Source organism: Lissotriton vulgaris, chromosome 3_1, assembly GCF_964263255.1.
Source record: "Lissotriton vulgaris chromosome 3_1, aLisVul1.2, whole genome shotgun sequence".
NCBI classification, from domain to species: Eukaryota; Metazoa; Chordata; class Amphibia; order Caudata; family Salamandridae; genus Lissotriton; species Lissotriton vulgaris.
In genome coordinates, this window is record NC_141689.1 from 1,455,531,458 (window position 1) to 1,455,555,444 (window position 23,987).

A 23,987-nucleotide genomic window follows, 5' to 3' on the forward strand; every position below is an offset into this window, starting at 1 on the left:
CCAGTTCGACTAATTTCTCATGTGCTGCTCTCGCTTTCCGAGTGATGTCCTTTGCCATGAACAGTACTTCATCCTGCTCGTACATGTCCATTCTCTCCAAAGGCAAAGTACCATCTACCATGTCATCCAGATCTGATTTTAAACTGGCGACATCAAGTCTCTTTGCTTTTATCTCGGCTCGCAGTATGTCTTTCTTAGGGTGTTCATTGATATCTCTCCCATCCCAGCTCCGAGTCCTACGCCTAGGCTCAGGGGTGTTAAGGAGAGTCCTCCCTTGTTCCCATCTTTCTAAATCCCATGCTCGGCCATCTTCCCTTGGAGGGTGGTGAAACACTGCCCTGTTTCCCCCAATTTCATTTTGTCCATTCTCTCTGTTTTCCCTAGCCCCATGGTAGGATTCTCTGCTGTTCTCCACCCTGTCGCTATTCCCTCGTTGCCTAGTGTCACTCAGTATCTGGTAAGCTCCTTCTCGGCTCTCCATGTCCCCGGTATTCCGTTCATGTGCGTGATTACAGGGGTCATGGCGAGACCTCTCGCAACTCCCGATTTGTCCACTATTGCCAGACGCATAGTGGGTGCACTTAAAGCTGTCCCTGTACTCCTGCGTTCTCCTATCCCCTTCGCTGTGAACGGGGCGGGACACCCCCCCACACTCAGGGCTCCTGTTTTCCAGTACTGGTCTACCTCCACTCCTGGTACAACAAGTATCTCCTCTACTTTCCTGACTCTTCCCGTCCCACTCCGGACTGCTTTCGTCAGCCCCGCAGTGAGTCCGGATCCTGCTATCTTGGCTTTCCCTTTCAGCTTCCGCTGCTATCAGGCTCTTGTGAGCCTCTACTGCCGCATCCCATTCCTTCATGTACTCTCTTAGCTCCTGGAAGGATTTCGGCTCTGATCCCCTCAGATCCGTCGGCCATCTCGGGCCCCCCTGATCTCCTGTGGGATCTACTGCTGTATGTACTGGGGTGCTCCAATCCCTTGGTCCTGGCAGCTGTCTTGGGGAATGGACTGTATCGTTCCCCTTCGCCATTTCTGCTCTCTTCCTGTCCAATCGTACCTGTTCCTCCCCTCTGGCTCTCTCTGGGTCATAAATCGATACTATAGGGCCTATAGTAACAGGTACTTGCAGGGCGTCTGGTAGTGCATAGGATGTGGCACGCTCCGTTTCAGGCACCTTTTGTACCACAAACCTTCCGACTACCTTCTGCACCGGACTAGGTTGAGGCAATTCTTTACTTGCAGTGGGATCCCAATCTGTGCTAGGAAGCGGTCTATACTCCCCAATGCCAGCCCCCCCTTCTCTGCTGGGCTTGGCATTTTCTGTCTCTCTATTGTACGGGGGTGGCCTATCTGTTAGCAACCTATTTATCAGGCTGTCCTCTGTCTCGCTCTCATCATCTTCCTCTAATGGGCTCCTGTTTTCCGCCACCTCTATCACTGGGTACAGTTTGTTTACTTCAAGGTTATGCACTCTCCATCTTTTAGCATCCGTATCCCATTTGGCATCCTGCACTGCTCTTACCGATCGTTTCACCCTTTCTTGACGCCTTTTCTGGTTCCTATCGTGCGCCGCCCTAATCCATGCATTAAGGGCTTCAAACTGGGTCGGTCTAGGCAGGGGTCTCATTGAGGTCATAACTGCTTTTAACTGATGTAATACCTCTAATCTAAACGTCCCATACTTTGGAAACGTCAGTTCCTCATTCCCTTCCGTAATCTTACACCAATTTGAAATCCACAATATAGTATGCAACCCAACATTCGTCGCCATATAATTAGCCGGCGTACCCTCCGGCGGGGCCTCTTCCCCATCATAAGATCTCCGCCTCTCTCTCTTAAACACCGCTCTTAACCATTTAAAACACTTCATGATCAAATGTACAATTTCCTGCTTCGCTATTCTGTTTACTTCCTGGTGACAATCCGCCAATCCTAGCGCGGCTTTGCTTGCTGGCCTATCACAGCGCGGTCTCACCCCGACCGGCCAATCCCAGCGCGGCACTTTCTGGCATCACTCGTCTCCCCTTCGCAGCAGTTCCCCTCCTTTCTCAGCTCGTCTCTCGGTCACGCATGCGTCCCATTCATACACTGAAAGGTGATTACTTCCGACCAAGCGATTACTTCTCTTGCCTCTGCGTCCACAGTTTATCTGTAATTGTTACCACAACTGACGAAATGCCTTTCCAGGCAATCGTCTCTCTGATAGGTTGCTTACACACAGTAACTTCCGACCAGCGTCCGTTACTCACACACTCACTCTTACGTTCCCCCTATCACGGTCCTGCGGGCGATCAATGGTACCTCATGACCCCCTTCACACTGGTTGACAATTACTCTGGATGTCCGATACACCCGAACCACTTAAGCTCTCTTCTGAACTTAAGATTTGCACCGGTTGCGCGCGCTCACAACCTGTTCCACAGTCACTCTACAGGCATTCAACTCCGCAAGACATTACAACATAGATACAACACAAAACACCGCAATCTAACACGCATGACCCTTTATACTCACTCTCGACCGATACTGCTGCTTTTCTGTCTCACGCCGTCAGCACCCTCTTCGGCGGGCAGTTCTTCTGATCATCGATCTCTAGGGGCCTTGGGGTAATCTAACCTGGCCTAGATCACCTTCCTCAAGAAGGCAACCATTCTCTATAGCTACCAACTGGGAGGGCGGGATTTTTGATCTCTAGTTTACCACTCCAGATCTAAACCCCGTTCAGGTCGACTGAATCTTTATTGCCTGTCATTGAGGAAAGAAAGTGCATCCAATACCAGGTTAGTTGACTAATAATGGGCTCGACTCTGAAAAACCACATACTACTTCTAAGTTTCAAAGGTTTATTATAGAGTCACTGACAACTGCAAATACAGACATCTCAAAACGAGATTCAAAAGATATATGGGCACTAATACATACATATGTTCTCTAAAAGCTCTTAGGCGACCAAAGAAGAACACCAAAACTAATTCCAGAATCATCGGGGTTGCAAGAATAGACACAAATTGTAATCTATCCGTCATTTACAAAGGAAGGAAGGTATCAGGTTAGGCTGTCCCTACTCTGTACTGGATGGTATCCCTACTTAACAAAATCCCAACCTATCAAAGGTGTCAGCTGTGAATGACTTCCTAAGAAGTTCACCCACTCTTAGTCTTAGGTGAAAACCTATGATCTCCAGTCATTACCCCTCTCTGCCTACCCATCCGCTCTCTGAAAGGTCCTCAGGCATCTGCTCTAACTCCACCCAGGGGTGCTGTCCCTAATACAAAATCACAATTACAGTTGAAATGCCCCTCTAGAGACGCCCCTCACGTGGTGTCGGTTCTGGCTTTTTCCATGATGATCTTCCTTTGGGCCTCGTGTTTAGCGTTGACCTTGCTTCCCAGACTTCTTCTCCAGCTCGCTGATACCCCCGAAACATTCCTGAATCCTCCTCCATGTCTGTACCAGTTTTCTCGAACAGAGCTCTATTCATCAAACTTTAATTGAAACCCCCCTCGCACCTGCAGACAGACATCCGCAACTTGGATCCCAATTCTCATAGACTTCTAACAGAAGTTTGCAACTTATTTCTCGACACAACTCGGCATGTACCAGCACGTGTAAATCAGAAAAACCTTTTTATCTCTTCAGGCCTACAACCATTCTCGCAGAGGTTTTATTCTCTTCAAATCCTTTCGTGAATTAAAATAACATGTTAACACCTTATTCTTTGATTATGAGAAACACTTCTATGGATTATAAATCTAACGAATAAACAGAATTACTAAATAACATTAGTGCAATCATGTCATGTATAAGTGTACATTTCCAATCCTCTCTGCCCTGGCCATGAGGCCTGTTCCCTTCTATGCTTTGCAGCATGACATTCTTCCGTTAGCAGCCACATAACATGGATCATGATTAATCACGTCTAATAAGACTAAATATTTTCCACACATTTCTGCGTCAGTCCCACTTCTATATAAAATTTCTATGTTAACTACACAAGTCTAAGTATAGGTGAATGTATTTTCAACACTTACAAGCACTTCTATTATGTTTGTGCGACCGACTTGTACTTATGGTGCACTCATGCATTTTGTTCAGTTTGCGCTCTCTCAATATCTATAATACAAGGTTTCCCCTACTATGCAAAGTGCTGCATAAATACTTTTGGGGCTATCTACAAGCCCCTTGTGCCACCAGTGCGTCACATTTTTGATGCTTCGGCGGCGCAATGTGATGCTCCATATTTACAAGGCCACATAAAGCCATCCTGCGTGGCTTTTTGTGGCCATGTAAATACTGCCCCTTTTCACGCCGCACTCTGTATGAAAGGGGCGTGCCATGAGTGTTGCTGTGGGTTTTTCTCATGCAACACCCATGGATTCTGCTGCATTTCCAGATTTAAAACATCTTGTAAACCTAGGAATGCGTCAAAATCCTATGTCTCCCCAAGGGAGGCGTAAGGAGGCACAACATGGAGAAATACTTTTATTTCTCCTCATTTTTACCTCTTTCTATGCATGCTGCATTCTGTGGTATGCATAGAAAGAGGAAAACACCTCTCATGATTGTTTGTTTGCAGGAAGGGGCCCCTTCCTGCACAAAAACAACCATCCCGCAACGCAGGCACCGGAGCACCATGGCGCAAGGGTGCCTGCGTTGGCGCATGGCAGCCAATTGTGCACCAGCGCGAGGGAGAGCTCAGGGACATGTCATATTGATGTAAATATGACACATACCTGTGCTTTGAAAGGGACGTAGCATGGTGCAGCCAACTGGCTTGCAGCACCGTGCTGCGTTACTTTCTTGTAAATAAGGTCCTTTGACTGTTTCTGGCTCTTTATACATAAAACTCAGTTTTTTTGTTTATTGTTCACTGATTTGATGGCGGCTCTCTGTCAGATCCTACACCGTGCACTGGTACTCAAGCTTCTTCTGCAAATGCTTTTATAGATGCGCTTCCAGAAGTGAATATTTAGGAACAGTCATATTCTGAGTCCTTTTGTAAATTATGCCTCAGAATCCATTCCATTCTCATTGGAGCTGGCCATAAAAAGGAATTTAACATAAAAGCTCCGTTAATACTAACATTAGGTTCTCCCTGTTTTACGTGCTAATGAAATGGGATGCATTTTATAGCTACAGTTTCTTCTTGACAGATTGATGCAATTGCCACCTAATATGGAAGTGAAGTATTATCAAAGCTGTGGCGCAAGTCCTTTCTAGCTCATTAATCTAATGTGTGTTAGAAGAGGGCAACATGAGATAATGAGAATAAACCCATTTCCCAAAACACACAGTTGGCATCTGTCAAAATATTATCACACTAGAGAGGAGATGAGGATTATTATTACTACAGCCATCTGTATGTTCGCCCGTATTCAAAGGAAGCTGTATTCACAACATACTGCACTCCCTCTAGTGCCTGCTGCTTTTCATCTCATGGGTTCCATGACGTCTCAGCTATGGTTGGCATGCTGGACCACACTGTGCTTCAGAGCATGTCGTCCGGACTCTCTAGAGTAAGTTAATCTCAGGTCATCTCTTTCTTGCAGATTGTGGCCACTGTAAAGCTGCCACGTGGTGGCTACCTCTGTGTTCCTTCAAGGTCCATGCTTGGACTTAGCTGTCACCTAAAAATAGAACATTGGCATGTTGAGCTCCCCATTGAAGGCAATGTAGTGCTCATGGCTTCTAATGGCCGGTTGAAGCCCAGGGCATCAACATTCCAATGTTTGTTCACAGCTGTTCCTGTGTACAAAGACCTCATGGATCCCAAGGAAAGTTCAACTCCCTTGGCTCTGTGAGGCCTTTGTTTTACAAATTAGAACATTCTGCCCTCTTAGAGTCCTCCGTAGTGGGCTTTACTTGCCATTAAAGACCTGCTCTCTTGTTAAAGGCCCTTGCCTTCAGCCTGGGCCTTTAACGCTGGAGCAGGTCTTTTATGGCCAGTACAGCACACTGCAGTGGGCTCAAAGGCTATATTATTATCATCAATATCCAAAAAGCTGTTGTATGTCACAACCACGCAATCCCCAACCAGGCATGCCTGAACTACACGATGTAAACCACTCATGGCTTTACCACGCATGCCTTTTCAACTTATTTAGTTGTATTTGCATGATTAGTAAAGGCACATGCGCCTTGAGTAGGACCCTGACCCCAGCCCTAAAAACATCCCAGCCCCATGCCCTGAGCCCTAAAACCTGGCCCCAACCTTGAAATCGACCCACCTCCCTTGCCCTGAGCCCTAAAACCTTGACCCCCAGACCTAAAAAACACCTCAGTCCCTCACCCTGAGCCCAAAAAGTGTCCCCCGAGCTGTAAAAAGTATCCTATCCCCCATCCTGAAGGTCTAAAATATGGCCCTGCAAACCCCCCCCACCCTGACCTCCAACTTATTGACCCCAGACATAAAAAAACAAGCCTACTCCCCGCCCTGAGCCCTAAAACTTTCCCTCAGCAATAAAATGTACCCTGACCACCCGCCCTGAACCCTAAAACCCAAAAAAGTTCCTGACCACAAAACTCCCAAATAAAATTGCATTTACCAAGCCATTCCTCGTCCGGGCAGGAAGTCACCTCCAGCCCTCCGCCCAGTCAGCAACAACTCCGACCCTCCGCCCCTTTGCTCTGAATCCAGAGCGCTAACTACCACTAATGTCTAAACCACACATATGCCTAGTATAGGCATATGCGTGGTTTAGACATGCGTTGTTCTGCCTGCGTAGTTTAGGCTGTGTGATTAAGGCTGTTTCCCCTAAAAAGTATGTACCTCAGAAAGATGCAGATTTAGGAAATAGGGAAAAGCATTTTTTTAATATGTGGGCTATTGCTCTGGGGAAATTTGTTCAGTGATATTTCAACTATTTATTTCATTGTTGAATTAGGGGGTAAATGGAAATATTTGACATATTGTCTTTCCTCATTGAAGGTCTTTAAAGGATGAAGATGAAGATAGCATGCCGAAGAGGTTGAGGGATGGATCACTATAAATAAAACTATTTACCTTGCGCTCGCTGCATCGCCAACTCGACGATGCAGCGAGCACAAGGTAAATAGTTTTATTTATTTATTTACTTACTTTACTCCTGGCCGTCGTATGTCCGACTCCACTACTCCCGAACCTGCACCTGTTCCGCCCCGCCCCACCCCCGCAGCACTCCCTTTGTGAGCCGCCACTGGCAGCATGCCCCAGGGTTAGTGAATATATATATAGATGTTGAGAGCCATAGGCATTAAATGCACCCCTGAGTTTATATGCATGGCGGCTGCAGCAGTAAAGTGGTCAGCTGCTCATTGCCTAAGCATAGTGATTTCAAGCAAGGCGAGCAGTTACTAGAAGCTTCAGTTCCTTCAAATTGAAGGTGTTTAAATTTGGTGGCTGGAACATAGTTTTCTTCTATCCATTTTACTAGGACCACAGGACGGTCAGACCCCACTCGAGGAAGACTTTAAATTGAGTCTCAGTTAGACACCCACATTGTTAGGCCACTCTGTCTGTCACTCTAAAGTGTATTAGGAGTTAGTTTAAAACATACGTTCATCAGCATGAGACTCTTCTTTAGAGTCAAAAGTAACTCTACTTCCATCCTCTAAAAATGTTGGATTGGCTATTGGTATCCTCAGATTTCGTTCTAATTTAAAAAAAAATCCAAGACCTCACTGACAGATGGGGATATTTCAAGCATTTGTGACATATGCCTATTTTATTCTGGGGTGTGTTTTGTCCCAATCCTGTTAACAGTAGGTTTACACGTGGAAGTATGCCACTTTTTATGAATAACTGATAATTTGTTGAACTATACAAACATCGCCTGTTCAAATTGGCGCTTTACTGTGAGTATACACTTTTCCGTCTCCCTGCTACCCAATTCTCTTTGGCTTGTGGGATTTTCTGTTATTTAGTCACAAGGTGTAGGTCATTGCTTCATTCTTTTCTCCTTCCCTTCCTTCACTCCATTCACTTTTCCTTACTTCCTTACCTTCTTTTCATTACTTACATCACATCTACCACACTCTTTCCTCTCATGCTCCTTCAATTTCTCAGTCACTAATTCTGTCTTTTCTCTCACAAAGTCCTTTTTATTTTCTTCCTTCCTGACACTGCATCTCTCCCATCCTCTCTTCTTTCCTCCCTTTTTGTCTCTTACACTATCTCTTCCACCCCACCTCCTTACCTCAAACCACTATAACCTCCTACCTGCTTTTACTCTCTCTTCCGACATCTCTTCCATCCCTCCTCCCTATTTCCTCCTTTCAAACCCACTTTGTCCTTCATTATAACTTGACGTTTACTGTGGCACACAACACCACACAACTCACCAGCACACCATTCAAAACCACCCAGTATAATTACACTATGCATAATACCACTCAGCACAACTTGATTCAACTCATCTTAATGATACTCTACTCACTTGCACATAAATGCACCTCACATAAAACCAATCAATGCCACATAGCAACAATCGACATAACTCCACACCATGCCACATAATTCCAATCAGCATAATTTCCCTCAAAGCTACACAGATCCACACCATACAAATAAACTCAACGTGTCTCCATTCCTCACCAAATAATTGTACAAGAAACTACATAATTCAATGAACAACACACTCACATAACACACCTCATACACAAAATCCACACCACATTATTCCACATCAAGCCATAAAAATTCAACAGCACACCACATAATAAAACTCCACCACATAACACTCCACAACACAAAATATCATACCACATAATTACTCTCATAACACACAATCCCACTCAACATAATTCCAATACACTAAATACCACATAATTACTATCCACATAATTCCCCTGCACACAATCATGCATAATTCTACTACGCACCACATACATCCACTCCAAACCACATAAGTAAAACACATTTACGTTTACAACACTAATAGCTCTAACTCTCGCAAACGTGTGACCTATTGCATTGCCAATGCTTGTTTTTTGTTTCTTTCCTTCTGATTTTTAACATGAAATGCCGCATGGTATACCATTGTCTTCTATTGGTCTCACACCTAGCTTAGCAACTGTGAACTGAGTATCATGAATAGCTGTAGTGTTGGCTTTCTAGTTGTTTTACCTATGTCATCAAATGGAATGTTACCACACAGGATGTCTGATTGGAATGTTATGTTCTGATGCTAGAGTCAGTTGGGAGCTGAGGATTGAGCTGACTGGTTACAGCTCCTGGTGGGGATTTACCTTGTCATTACTCTTACTATCTTGAACTACCACTTCATGCCAACTTAATTAATAAATACATCTTTCTACAAGAACCTACGTGACCTGATCTTCATTTAACATCACTACAATAGCATTTGAAACAAGAGGCAAATGTGTGCACAGCGGTTGAAATTCAACAGATTTCTCGAAAAATCGACGTTTCTCTTTGAATGGATGTTTGTGTTTTTATAGAGTAGAAAAAATCCCCTTGTGCAGACCTTGAATGCCGTACGGCCTGGCCTGCTGGACAGGATTACAAGCAATGAAATCTATGTGTAGATACTGTGCTTGGGAATTCACATAAGGCTGATGAGATTTAAGACTTTTCCCCTAAGCCAGGGCTTTGGAATGTAAGCCTCATGTGAATGGAGGGCGATAGACTCTTATCCCTACAAGGATGATGGCCTTTTACTTGTCTTTGCAATGCTTTCCACATGCCAGTGTCAAAAAGGACACACACTGCTGTGTTCCCTAGAGACACTGCAGGGGCTAAATGTATCCCATAACGGAATTGCTAAAAGTTGAGAAATAGGTTATACATTTTATAGCGCATCTAGAAATATTTCTATAGTCTACCAACTATGAAATTAGTGATTAGAGAGAAAAGAAAGACGTTTCATGACAAAAATGACATTAAAAAAATGTGCACATTTAAAAGAAAGAGGTTTCATGACAAAAAATGACATTAAAAAAATGTGCACATTTAGGGCTGGTGAATGGCCTAGGGATAAGTTACTGCGATGTCTATTGGAAGGAGAAATTAGTAGTGTGAATCGAAATTAATAGTAGAATGAGACTGAAGCATTGATCAAGGACTTTATTGGAAACACCTGCTTGTGCTCCACTGAACTTTCTGCCCGATTTACTGTCATTTGCGCATAGGACAGCTTCTTGAAAGATCGCAGCAAAATATAAACAAGCATTTGCAATACGATAGGTCTCGCATTTGCAAGAGTTTAAGCTATTGGCATTGTAAATGACAATGCCTTTTATTTATCTTTTTTGATAATTAACACATAAATAAAAGGCATTGCCAATTACGGAGTCAATAGCTCAAACGCATGTAACTGCGAGACCATTTTTATTCCAACGAAGCAACCACCATTGTCCCGGGCTGCTTGGAAAGTGAAAACGCGCATGGCACGCTGACTGGTGAAGGAAAGCATGTCATGCCTGCAGTAGGAGAAACGCATTAAAGAAAATAGTGCTTACAGACTAAATAAGACGTACTGTTTAACAACAGAAGTAAAAGGGCCAGTCCTCATGGGAGGTTACAACTGAAGACAGGGCGGTACTAAGGAAGATCTAACAAGTCTATTAACGAATCAGAAGCCAGCATTTACAAATGACAATGACACAAGCCAATTAAAAATATGGACGGAGAGTGGGCGGGCTTCAAGTCCATACTTAAATACAGTATGCCTCGCAGAGCAGCCCATGCACTGCCCAGTCTCGACCTCTAAATAGCGCAGCCCCAAATCTAGCAAGAATCAGTAGCCTATGATGTCACCTGTGGCACTTTTGCTTAAAATTTCTGCATTAGAAGTGTGCGTTCATGTACAGCACTGATGTTACACGTAGGTATGTCAAGTTGACATATCCCTAAATGTCTGCCTCTTGCCCACTTTATTAAGAATTTGAAATTCGTGCAAAGAAAGATCTTGCTACTCTAGTTATCTTTCCTGTCCCAAACGTGCCTCCTCTTTGCAAGTATTAAATGGGGATTTGTGCATAGCTGTATTTGGTCGTCATAAAGGTGAATTTTTGGCATAAATTATCTTTTGCTCGTGAAATTTTGCTGTTTGCATTGCATCACTATGCTTTATCTCTTTGTCAGCACAAATCTTGAACAACCTGGGCCTCAGTGTGGTTTGCTCTTCTCTTGTACCTTTGACTTGTTGGTACTCCTGAAAGAGCGGGAAGACCCTGACTGTGATACTTAACGCAGAAACGTTTGCCTCTGACTGCACATACAATAGGCGACGGTCCTCCTTTCCTTCAGGGGGGTTCAAGTAAATGAAGAAATTTCCTTTGTCTGTGAAAGTGCACACTTTAACAGTATACACAGAAGCAATGCCACTTCCTCTTTCAAAGGAACTTTGTAAGCGATTTGTGTTTGTAGAGCCACTGCCGTCGCTTAGATTCGCCATTTTAGTACTAATGCTATTTTAACACAATTCATTTTCATCAAGGGCCATATGTATCAAGCCAAATTGACTTCGCAAACGCCGAAATTCGCAGAATTTCAGCGTTTGCAAATGCAATTTGGACTAATGGTATGCATCAAGGGAATCTGCTTGAAAAATAAGGAATCGCTAAATTTGCGATTCCTTATCTTGCGATTGCAAGTAAGGAATTCCTTAAATGCAATGTAAGAAGCCAAAAAAAAATAGCAAATTGGCCTTAAGGAATTGCAAATTACCACCAACTTCTAGTTGGTGGTAAGTTACAAATTCCTTTCAAAATGCATATTTTTTCATTTTTCAAAGTGCCATGTGACGTACATACATGCCCTTAGGGCATGTATGTGCACCACATGTGCATCCATGCAGATTTCAGAGGTGCAACAGGGTGTCCTTTGGACACCCCTGCACTCTTGAAAACATTCTCAATTTGCGATAAGCAAATTGCGAATCGCAAATTTCCCCTTCATTCCTATGGGCCTCCTGGCCCATAGAAATTAATGTGAAATTATTCCTTAATTGCGATTAGCAATTTGCTAATCGCAATTAAGGAATTTTAAGGAATCGCTAAAAAGAAGCGAATTTCTACATACATACCATTTTGCGATTTCTAGATAGTGATTCCTTCAAAATTCGCTATTTAGAAATCGAAAAACGGGATGTTGATACATATGGCCCTAAGTCTTTTTTGGGTGAACCTTTCTAATGAGTGGTTATTTTGTGAAACATCACTTATTCTGTATTTCTGTGCATTAATAACTGTGGGCCCCATTCACAAAGGGACTTAAGACTAAAGACGAACAACTGAGATTTCTTGCTACTACTGGAATTCAATGAAAAGTCTTTTCAAGGCCGTAGTTTCTAGTTGGACAGAATAGAGTGCTGAATTTGCCACACATGGGATGTGGCAAATTCAGCACTCTATTCTGCACTCTATTCTGTCCAACTAGAAACTACGGCCTTGAAAAGACTTTTAGTTGAATTCCAGTAGTAGCAAGCAATCACATTTGTTCGTCTTTAGTCCTAAGTTCCTTTGTGAATGGGGCCCACAGGAGAAGTATTTACCACATGTAGTAAGTATCTCCTATACCGAGGTTTCAACTTAAAAATGAGGTGCGACATGCAGAAACAGTTTTTAAAACACCTATGTTGGCACATCCTGCCTTTTTTATGGCCTTTTTCCCTTGTAAATTCTAGCAGGTTTGACCTGCTTGACTCTTTCAGGGGAAACCCAGAGGTTCTGATAGTTATCACAAAACGCATAATTCCAAACCCATGTTTGCATTTTGATAGAAATTTAGGGGTGACTGGTACCATAAAGCACTTATTGCTGAGGCTGGTATTTCATTACTAGTGTGTCAGTGTTTGATCATCTATATTTATAAAGCTATTTCATTTTTACGACTGCTGTCAAATGCCTGATCATGTACAGTTGGTGTAACCTGCATGATCATATACGATCTATGCATTTAAGCAGTCCCATCACTGTAGAATTTGACAAGCTGCATTGCTTTGACCTCAGATTGTTAGATTTGCATTACATTAGGATTTTCAAATTGCCCCTGCCAAGAGGAAGTTCAGTCATAAAATATGACTTAGAATGTCACAGAAGAGGGAGGGCGGAAAAATGAAATGGATAAAGCGGCTAAACACAGTTTGTAAAATGATGGGCCAGGCGAGGTTGGATGACCAAATTATTTTAAATGATTGTAGCATATGTGTCTTAGCCAATTCTTTGGAGAATTGGGTTGAAAAAGATATTTCTTGTCACACTTGTTCCAAATATTTTTTGTGTGAAATGTGAGCCCCCAACAACAATGAAGATGGTATAGGCTTGCCTGGCCAATCACAAAAGAATTAGATTAGTTCATTCATAACATTTAGATTTATTGCCAAATAATGGGAAAGGTATAGTGCAAAAAGTGCTATGTGGCTGTGCAGGCGTTTTATGCGACAAAATGCTGACAAATGCATCAGATGATTTTTGAAATTTCCTTTTACCGGATCACCCAACTAAAGAAAGTTGGGTTGTTTACTTTTCACACTCAACCCTATATGAATTAGGGACCCGATTTTTAAACACTTTGAGCCTGGTTTATGGTACTTTTTTTAACACAAACCCGAAGCAGTGTTTGGGTGGTAGTCACAATCCAATGCAAATCACAATTTGTGTTGAATTGCAACCCGAAGTAACGCAGCACAGAGTAATGAGCTGCCTTAACGTTACTTTGTGTCAAGGAGGCATTCAATAGGTGATGCATGGACATTCCTGTGCCTCCACCTATCAATTTTGAGGCAAATCCAAATCTACAAAGAATTTTAGACATGGATTGGCACCAAATTCCTGCGCCTCCCTGAGGCTTGCGTAAAGAGGGGAAATATTTTTGTTTCTCGGGTTTTCCTCTTTGCATGTGTGCAGCATTCTGCAGCACATACATAAAGAGGAAATGACCTTAAAACCTAGTTTTTGTACATGAAGAGGAAGGGACGCCTTCATGCACAAAGAGTGTGCTGACCACAATGCAGAAACCACTGCACTATGTCCAAAGGGTATTAGCTTTGGTGCATGGCAACTACAAGTGTGCCAGTGCAGGGAGAGAACAATACTGCACCACTTATTTGTAGTTATGGCCAGTTCTGTGCAGTTCAGTTCTCTCTAGTTCATGCATTACATCAACTCTTGCTTAATCTGGGCCAAGGTATTTATACTCCACCACATTGGAAGTTCACCAGCTTCAATTGAGACATACCAGTACTCTAATTTTATACATCATGCTCAATGCTTCCTGGATGGGCTATCAAAAAAATGCAAAAGCTGTCTGTGAAGTCTAGCATCACAGCAAATAATGCATGACATGTCCCATGTCAAATGCAGAGCTTACGCGAAAATCAAAATGGTAGAATGATAGTCGCAAAAAGTACTCATGATTTTAAAAGTCACTGTGTTCAATGTGTAACCCCATTTTTTTACCATTATCCCTATCTTTCAAAGTTAATGATTTCTCCATGATACCCATATAGCTGGCTTGGCATTGGCAAGATCTTCATTTAGGTTTATGCCTCTTTCCATGGATGAGAGGCTGTTGTCCACAGCAGGCCACTGTCCTTTCAGCATTGCAAATAAAACAACCTCTTAGCATGTAGGAGCTGTGACGCACAGGCTAGTTGGTCCGTTATGAAGAGAAATTTACAAAGATGTCATTGATCTTTGTAAGTATCTGAACATTTCTATGTAGTATATTGTAAAGTATATATACATAAATATATATACATATATAACCCAGTGGAGGTCACAGTTAGGATCGTGTTTCCATAGGAAATGCATTTTTTGGTTTGCTTATATGTTTGGTATCGTTTGGCGAATCTTCATGAAACTTTACCTCCAAAAATGTTTTGTACCACAGGTCTTTCCTGTAAGTTTCAGGGGGATCCATCAAGCAGGGGCTTTGTAAAAAGGAGGGTCCCATAATGCATTTTCCCTATTTGTTTTTCCATAGGAAATTTAGACACAGTCAAACATGGCAGAAACCATAGATGAAGATACAAAGAAAGAGTTAGATAAAGAGATTTCCAGAATAGAAGTAGAGTTGGCCTTAGCTGAATTAGCCACAGGGAAAGCAGCGGGACCAGACAAGATACCCCTAGACCTGTATAAAATACTGGGTAAAGTAATTATCCCATTCCTGCATGATCTCTTCTTAGGGATTCAGTGGCATGGAAAACCCCCTGAATCTTGGAAGCAAACCAATATAGCTATTTTCAGGAAAAAGGATAAACCACCCGAAGTAACAACATCATATCGGCCAATTTCATTGATCAATTCAGATTCCAAAACATACGCCAACATTTTTGCTAACCGCCTGGGCAAGATCGTCGAACATCTAGTGTCTCCCTGGCAACACGGCTTCATACCAGGCAAGAGCACCACAGATCATACATGCAGAGTAATATCTCTTTTTGACATCATGAAAGTAGAGAGGGGTCAGATGTCAATGATCTTGCTGGATGCCGAAAAGGCTTTTGACCGGGTTTCCTGGCAGTTTCTCTGGGAAATATTAGCCATCAATAACATCGGCCCGGTATTCATAAAATCAATAAAAGCCCTTTATGTTGATCCAAAAGCAAGAATTCTGACTGGTGGCTGCGAATCTGAAAATATAAACATTCAGAGAAGCACGCAACAGGGGTGCCCGTGCTCTCCATTATTATTCGCACTTTATATCAATCCCTTAATTATCAAACTATTAACATCACCGGCGATCGCACCAATAAAGTCGGCATCTACAACACTAAAGTCCTTGCTTATGCCGATGACGTTGCGGTTGTAACAACTAACCCTACAGAGGCCATAATCGAAATAGAAGAAACCACCAAATCTTTCGGGCTCTATTCTGGATACTCCCTAAACCAAGACAAAACTATGGTTATATGCACCGAGAATACACCATTTATAAGTCAATACAGAGTAAATAATGCAAAATACCTAGGAGTGAATATCTCGTCAAATACCAATGATATTAATGCACTAAATTACGATCCTCTAATTAAAAAAATAAAAGCAGATCTACTCAGAGTAAACAACCTTCACCTGTCCATAATTGGTAGAAGTAATTATGTCAAAATGACAATATTCCCAAAGATTCTATATTTGTTTCGAGCAATTCCCCTTTTAATTACTAATTTATCTATGAAAACGCTGGACCAAGCAATATCCTCGTTTATTTGGAATCACAGGAAGATAAGAAGAGCCCTACCTAAGTTAGTATTACCAGTTTCCAGAGGTGGTCTAGCGGTCCCAAATTTAACATACTATTTATGGGCAACCATCTTACAGCAAATGATATTCCTGCTTACACCCAGCTGCAATGACTATAACGATTCACAACAACCCATACCATCCATTTATGAATTAACACTGGAAAGTAAAGCCAGAGGTCTACTATTAAGACAAATCGAACCTTCCTATTTTAAAAAGATTAAATTCAAAATCATTACAGACGCCTTTAAAATTTGGACTAGAATTACTAAAACACTGATAATTCCTAAATATACCAAATATACACCTCTATGGTATAGTTCAGTAATACCCCATTACCTTAACGACAATATAACTAAACGTTGGGAGAATTTAGGCCTAATCACTATTGGCGACTTCTTAAATCAAGATGGCAGAATAACATTTGACGAATTATATGCCAAATATCACATCTACTCTACAGATTACCTAAAGTTTATCCAAATTTATACATCACTGAGACAATATATTTCAAATATAGACTTAAAATCCATACCATTCATAGATCTCATACAAAAACAAACAACCAGAATAAGTGATATATACATTCTCTTGAGTAACCACCCCGATGACCTAGAAACTATAGAAACTAGCTGGGCCAATAAATTGAATAATCCTAATGTCGACATAGATATGTCTTTACAATTATCTTCTAAAGTTTTACTAGCGAGTAATCTAAAAGCCCAAATTTACAAAACTATATACAACTTATATTATACTCCCTCCAAACTGTTTACCTGGGGTAAGATTGCTCATGATAAATGCCCCAGATGTACACTTGGACCTGCAAATTTGATACATATGTTCTCTGACCGCCCCAAATTAGATCAAATTAAGAAAATAATTACAAAATACTGGGCTGAGATTTTTGGCCGTGAAATTAGAACATCAACAACTTTGTTCCTGCTAGGCTATGATAGTTCTCTAGATCTTAGTAACCCAGAAATTTTTACTACTTATATAGGTACTGCTATCTATAGAATTATCCTAGCAGCCAGATGGAAGGACTCTGAGGCTCCAGCATTTCAGGGATGGCTCAATAGACTTCTATCAATATATAAACAAGAAGTAGCCATCTATCGAACTCGAGGGAAAAAATCTCGATCATACGGGGAACTAATTTGGTCGCCAGTAGCCAATTGGTATGAACAACAAAGGGATTAAAATTAGTTTACGTTAGTATAACACTTGTAAATAGAAGACCTCTAGTTTAAGGTTATGCTTCATTTCATAATATGTTATGGTTTTAAAGACTTGAAAAATGAATGTACTCTTTGCTGAATTTTATATATTCGCCATTATGAATTTTGCAAGCTTCTTGCCTTCTGTTATGTATAATACAATATCACATTTTTGTTATGTATCTAATTATGTATTGCTATTTGTATTTCTCGAACCTGCTCAATAATAAAAAATAAAAAAAAATAGGAAATTTAGACACAGCTACCGCCCAAACCGCTAAACACTTTTACACCAAATTTAGCAGAAAGCTAGATCTAAATCCAGAAAGAGTGCTTTTTGTGATCTGGAGTAAATCTGTTCAGTAGTTTTTTTAGCAATTAATGCTAACAGCATTGTATATTTCATGCCACAGAGGATGAGATGAGCCGACCGATCTCCTGCTGAGATCTGATTGGCTGCCAACACCAGGAAGTGTTGGCAGCCATCTCAGGACTCGGCACTCAGTCATAAGTCCTACAAAAACCAACAAAAAAAACATAGGTGGCAGGGTAGACCCCTGAGGCCGACACATTTTATTTTCTTTAAATTTTGCCATGAATTCGCAGAGGATCAGCAAAAGTACCATACATTTCTTTATTAAAGTGAGGGCTCCTGCACGGCAAAAAAAAGACCACCCAGTGTGGGCCTGGGCCTGGGGGTGGAGGTGGTGCCTAAGTAAATTTAGCCAATTGGGTATATTGGCCCCTCCTCACGCATCTTGGAGGCCCAAGGACCCAATACCTCAATGAAGGGGAGTGGGGACGCGCGGCCCATTTTACTGAGCCTAAAAACGTCCAGAACCGAGGTAAGAAAAAAAGGGAGGGCGGTCTAATAACGCTCAGAGAGGGTGGCCACATGGCCCCCTTCTCTAAATTGATATCTGTTTGCTCTAATGGATGAGGTCCCAAGAGCCCAAAGGCCAACTCTACACATTGTTTAATGTTTACATGGCCCCGCTGGAAGAAGTAGTAGCCCCTTTCGGGATCAAATCCATTAGTTACGCAGACGACACACAACTTGTCGTCTCTCTGACTCAACAAGGGGGATGTCCAGACAACCTCTCGAGATGCCTAACCGCAATTTTCTCCTGGATGACTGACTCAAAGCTCAAATTGAACGGAGCTAAAACTGAGATTATGCTCTTGGGTCATCATTTTACATCCTTGCCTTCTGAGTACTGGCCGCCCTGTTTGGGTGATTTGCCCCCAGCAAGGGAGAAAATTAAACGTCTTGGGGTCTGGTTTGAACCCCAAGTAACTTTCAGGACCCCTGCACAGAAAGTTGCAGGTGGTTGCTTTGGTCTGTTGCGTGCAGTACGGAAAGTGCTCCCCCTCCTACCTTTCCAATCCAGGAAGCTACTAATCCAGGGTCTAATATTATCCAGACTGGATTATGGCAATGCTCTCCTTTTGGCTGCACCTAAGGCCACAATTAACACCCTGCAGCGGGTACAGAACGCCGCAGCCAGACTGCTTATGGGGGCACCTAGAAGGGCCTCAGCTAAACCATTGCTGAGAGCCCTTCACTGGCTCCCCATCCAGGAACGAATTGCTTTTAAATCACTTTGCATCACTCACAAAACACTGCAAGGTAAAGGTCCTCCTGCCTTGAGAAACCTGATTTGTCCCTACAAATCATCGCAGGCCCTTCGGTCTGACGGGGAAAACCTGGCTACCATTCCTAGAGTGAGAAAGGCCCGTACCGGAGGTCGCCGGTTCTCTCTGAACGCGGCAAAACATTGGAACGCTCTCCCCAGGGAAATCCGGATGGAACCCTCCTATCTGAAATTCAGAAAATCCCTTAAAACTTTCCTTTTTCCCAAGGCTGCATAATTCCTTTTTTCTTTTTCAGAGTTTTCTGTTATTAGTTAGTCAGCGCTGGGACGCTTCAGGGCAGCCATGCGCTTTATAAATCCAATTTCATTTCATTTCATTTCATGCATGCCAAAGGCTATGCATGTCATAGGGTTGGCAGCCTGCAGGGGGTTTGGCTGCCTTTGGTAGGGTTAGGCACAAGATCTGGCCTTCCAGTCAACTTCCCGCTGTGCTTTTTGGGTTGTTTACCTGCTGTGGGGGGTTGGCCACAGGTCAGGGCCTTTGAGCAACCTCTTACCATGCACGGCCAAAGTCTGTGCACAGCATGGGGTTGGCTCCCTCCAGGTGCGTTGACCACAAGTTTACAGGGCCTGGCTGTGCGCATTGTGGGGTTTGCTTCCTGCTGGAGGAGCTTTACAAATGGCTACAAAATATTACTTTACACTAAAAAAACAGTAGACATTCACTGAAAAAGTAAAAGTTGAAGTAACAGTATAGTTAGGTGAGAGTCTTAGTGACAATGTAACATTTTAAACGTATAAAACCATTGAAATTCATCTGGTATAATTAGCTCTGATAACTGTAACTCATACCCTAAGGTAACTATAAATCGTGCATTCACCATGCATTTCTAATTATCCCACAAATTACATCACTCATGACATCTTCTATGACATCATTGATAATACCACTGCAATATTTTCGATTAAATTATTGATGAGAGAACTGTGCATAGCGGGGGCACGAGTAAAAGTATCTTTAGCGCATGAGTTATAGATACCAGGGCAATCTATAACTGGTTAATTTCAGTGGTTTGTGCATTTAAACATTACGTTGTGTGTGAACCTGGTCATGTGCATAATGCATTAGCTGTACACGCTGTTTTGCGCCTTTAAATATTTCCTATAGATACTGTTCACCTTAGGATTTGACAGGCAGTTATTGCTGGCTTAAGGCTACACTGTAAGATCACTAATTATCAATTAAAGCATTGCTCAAGACCAAAAAATCGTTTTCATATTTTTAAACTGTAGCAATGATTTGTAAGTACTGCAGATTGCATTTGTATTGCCATTATGCTTCCAGAGCAATTAAAATTGAGTACACAATGATTCAGTGCCACAAATGTTCATCATTTTAATAGAGAATATTTTCTTTACATGGTATGAAGAAGCTTGTGCCTGGAGGCCTCTTTCTACCATGCACAACATAAAAAAATGAAATTTAGTAAATGAAAATATGCAATTTGTTTATAATGAGGCAATTGATGTGCATTGAAATTACTTCTAAATAATTTACAGTATTATTATCATATTGTTTGAGTTTAAGCAATAAGTGGGTGAAAAATATGTATAATTGGAATAGAAATTAACTGAACAAAAGAGAGGTAGACAGTAGGTTGATCGTCAGGATCTCTGATAAAGAAATGTCAAATAAACACTGACCAATAAAGCAGAAAATGTCACCCGTGTGTGCATTGCTGATGAGGGAATTACCACAATTCCCTCTTGTCAGGCTGTGCTTAAGACAGAAGTTTTTGAAAAAAATACCCCGGTCCTCCTGCTGTGAAATAATAGCAATCAAATGGAGCATGATCTTTCCTAAACAGTCAGGATGCAATTGATAGTCCTGGAAATCCCAACATTCAATATTCTTACATTAGAACGATGATACCAAATGACATCATGACACATCCCCTTCCATTCGTACAATACAATAAATATTAACCATTTCTAAAACAAATATAAAATATATACATGAACACCTAATAGAAATAACATAGAGTCTACATAGGAAAATTTGCTCAAAAACTAAATAATCATATTTTTTATAAACATAATTATCCCCACAACCTTGGAGGATAATCATTTAAAATAAACACTAGAATAAGATGGATGTTTGTGATCTCTCCTTTCTCTGATGACCCTGAACCTTACCACCCTTTCCATCAAACCACGTCTCACCCCAGAACCTGTTGGCATTGAGGCAACACTTTTTGCTCTGCATACTTCACTATCCTCCATCAATATCACTTCAGAGCATCCGTCATTCCTTTTCACATATGTACCAACTTTTTGATACAGTGTTACATTCTGTAAATTTCACCTTTCTCCCCTTTTCAAGACCACTGACAATCTACTGAGTCTTTTGATTCTAAAAGGAGACTACTGAGTTATTTGATTCTAAATTTCGGCAGATCACCATGTGCATGACCAGATTTTATCTTCACCCAGTGATCTCTGCTAAATGTGCATCCTCTTCTTCATTCCACTAAATCCATTACCGTACCAGCTGAAAAAACCCAGTCTTTCAACCATGCAGGGCCCACTTTGGTGACTGGTAGACCTCCTCGCATCTCTTGGAAAAGACATTTATGTGTGACACTATGAACAGTGGTGTAATCTTTTTAACTAGGGCTAGGTGTAGTTTGCGAAGTAGCGCTACGCGAAGCTATGCAAACTGCACTTTGCACTACGCAAGCTACGCGTAGCACTACGCGAACTGCGTAGTAGCCTGTTCGCACTGTGCACGATGCTGTTTTCAATGATTGCAGAGTGCGGACAAGCATCTGGCACTGTGCAATCATTGAAAACGGCATATTGCACAGTGCGAGCTGTAGTTTTCTGCTGCTCGAATAGATTTTTACTCGAGCGGCAAATTTCTCAACATGGTCTGGTAGTTTCTCATCGCGATCAGTCGCGAGCATTCGCGACCACTCGCAATGAGAAACCGGACCTCCCCGCGTTGAGAATCTGGACAGGAGATTTATTTTCCACGCTAGCGATCGGCAACTTGATGTTGCTGATCGAGAACAAGGAAAAAGTCTCACCGGGATGTCATTTTGCTTGCTCGCGGTCGCCAACTTGACGTTGAGGTCCGCGAGCAAGGAACAAATGACTGCGGCACTACGCTACGCTACGCTATGCATGTTTGCACTGTGCTACGTGCAATTCGCATAGTGCAAGGTAGCGGAAACTTCACAAACTATGCGAGCATAGCCTAGTGCTTTACCCAGTGTTATTTTTAACATCACACTGGTTAGACAATGCTATCTATTGGTCCCTTTAACTAATGTATTCGCTCGTTTAGCTATACCATTTCCCTGGGGGTTGTAAAGTAATGTACCAAAACTCGCTTTTAAGCCTTTTTTTAGTTAGGGATTGACCCAGATGGCCCTCACGGGCTAAATTAAACAAATTATTTCTCAACCAAGCAGGGGACAAAAACTGACCACTCCTCCAAACCACACTTTTTTATTTATTTTTATATTTTATTACAATCCACAGTAACAAGAATAAATAAGCACATTGACATCTTAAATCAGATCACAGTGGCAATTCATAGTCCCCTGTACATAAATAAATTTCACCCAGTCACATGATCAATCATCGACCCCCATAGATACATACCAAGTTTCCGCTTTCGTGGCCCTCCAGGGTGAGTCATCCTGGTCACTGGTGTTGTTAGAGTGTTGTATGCAAATGACTGATATGTGCTAAGGTCCTGTATTTTCATTGGTGAGTCAAAGAATGAACGCTGGCCTGTTGTACCTTAGAGTCTGTTATTGCCAGATCCCAGATGCCTCAGAAAGTGTGCACATACTTTTATCGATGATGAACTTGAAGGCAACTCACTTAAGTGTTATGAATTATGTATGCATTGTAGCTGAAACCTGCGGACAGTGCACATGCACTTTCTCATATTGCGTGCATGTGTGTGGCGATGAGATGATGCTCTGTTGTACGCCCTCCACTCAGTGAGTGAGTGATGTGACAGAATAGCAGGCAAAATAAACCTTGTCCTCGGCCCCCATCTCCTCCCATCAGTCTATTGTCTATGAAATCACTTAATATTTGCTCATAATTTCAGGAAAATACTGAAAAATTACAAGAAATGTGAATTGGCAGTTTCTCTAGTGAAAACCGCATGCAATAGAACAAAATAATGCAAGATGATGGCTGAAAACAGTATCAGTGAGAAAATGCAAAATCTAAGGCATTGTCACAAATTTTGCATAACACGAATTTCACAAATTTCAGATGTACACCTGTGTCATTAAAATTCCACCCAGTTCTGGATATCTCCTTATTTAAATAAATAAAGGAAGTGACTCTCCACTGCACTGATCGTGGTTATCATCTGTACAGTATCCACCCTGAAATGGAGGCTTCCATCTTACTCAGAAACAGACTGCCAATCGCCAAATGCGTCCATGTTTATATGGCTCACAATTCATTTCGATAAACTCTAATGGTTGAATACAGTGAAAACTAATGCTCAATTGAACTCTTTTGGAGATCAAGAAAAGCTGTGAAAAATCGGGTGATATTGCCTGTATTCAATTAAGTATCACTGTAAATTTAGAAAACATATGAATAATTGTGTGGTAAAAGACAGCAATTATATATGTATGTAATGTAAATCTAAATGTATGTGTCTTGTAAAGCGCACTGCTACCCGGAGGCGTCCTGGCGCTATAGACCGCTGGGGAACCCGTCCTGGCTTTCCCTGTGAGATGTTCTCTACTGGGTATCTCCAAGGTGAAACCAGGCATCCCCGGCGTATGTGGGGGGCTGTTGTGGAGATGAGGCAAGCTAATGCCCAGAATTGCCGAGTGTGATCCCTGGTTAGAGTAGGCACCGAGACAGGAATTATCGAGTCCGCTGACCCTGGTTCAGGGTCCTGCCAAGTCGGGAATTGAACCCTGGTCCCAGGCCGTCCTCTGCT

General features: G+C 42.1%; 1 protein-coding gene across 1 annotated transcript in view; it reads left to right on the forward strand.

Annotated features, from left to right (window-relative positions):
• Window positions 1–23,987, forward strand: part of CCSER1 (coiled-coil serine rich protein 1) — a 2,474,954-nt gene that overhangs the window by 1,478,473 nt on the left and 972,494 nt on the right. The gene's annotated exons all lie outside the window — the stretch shown is intronic.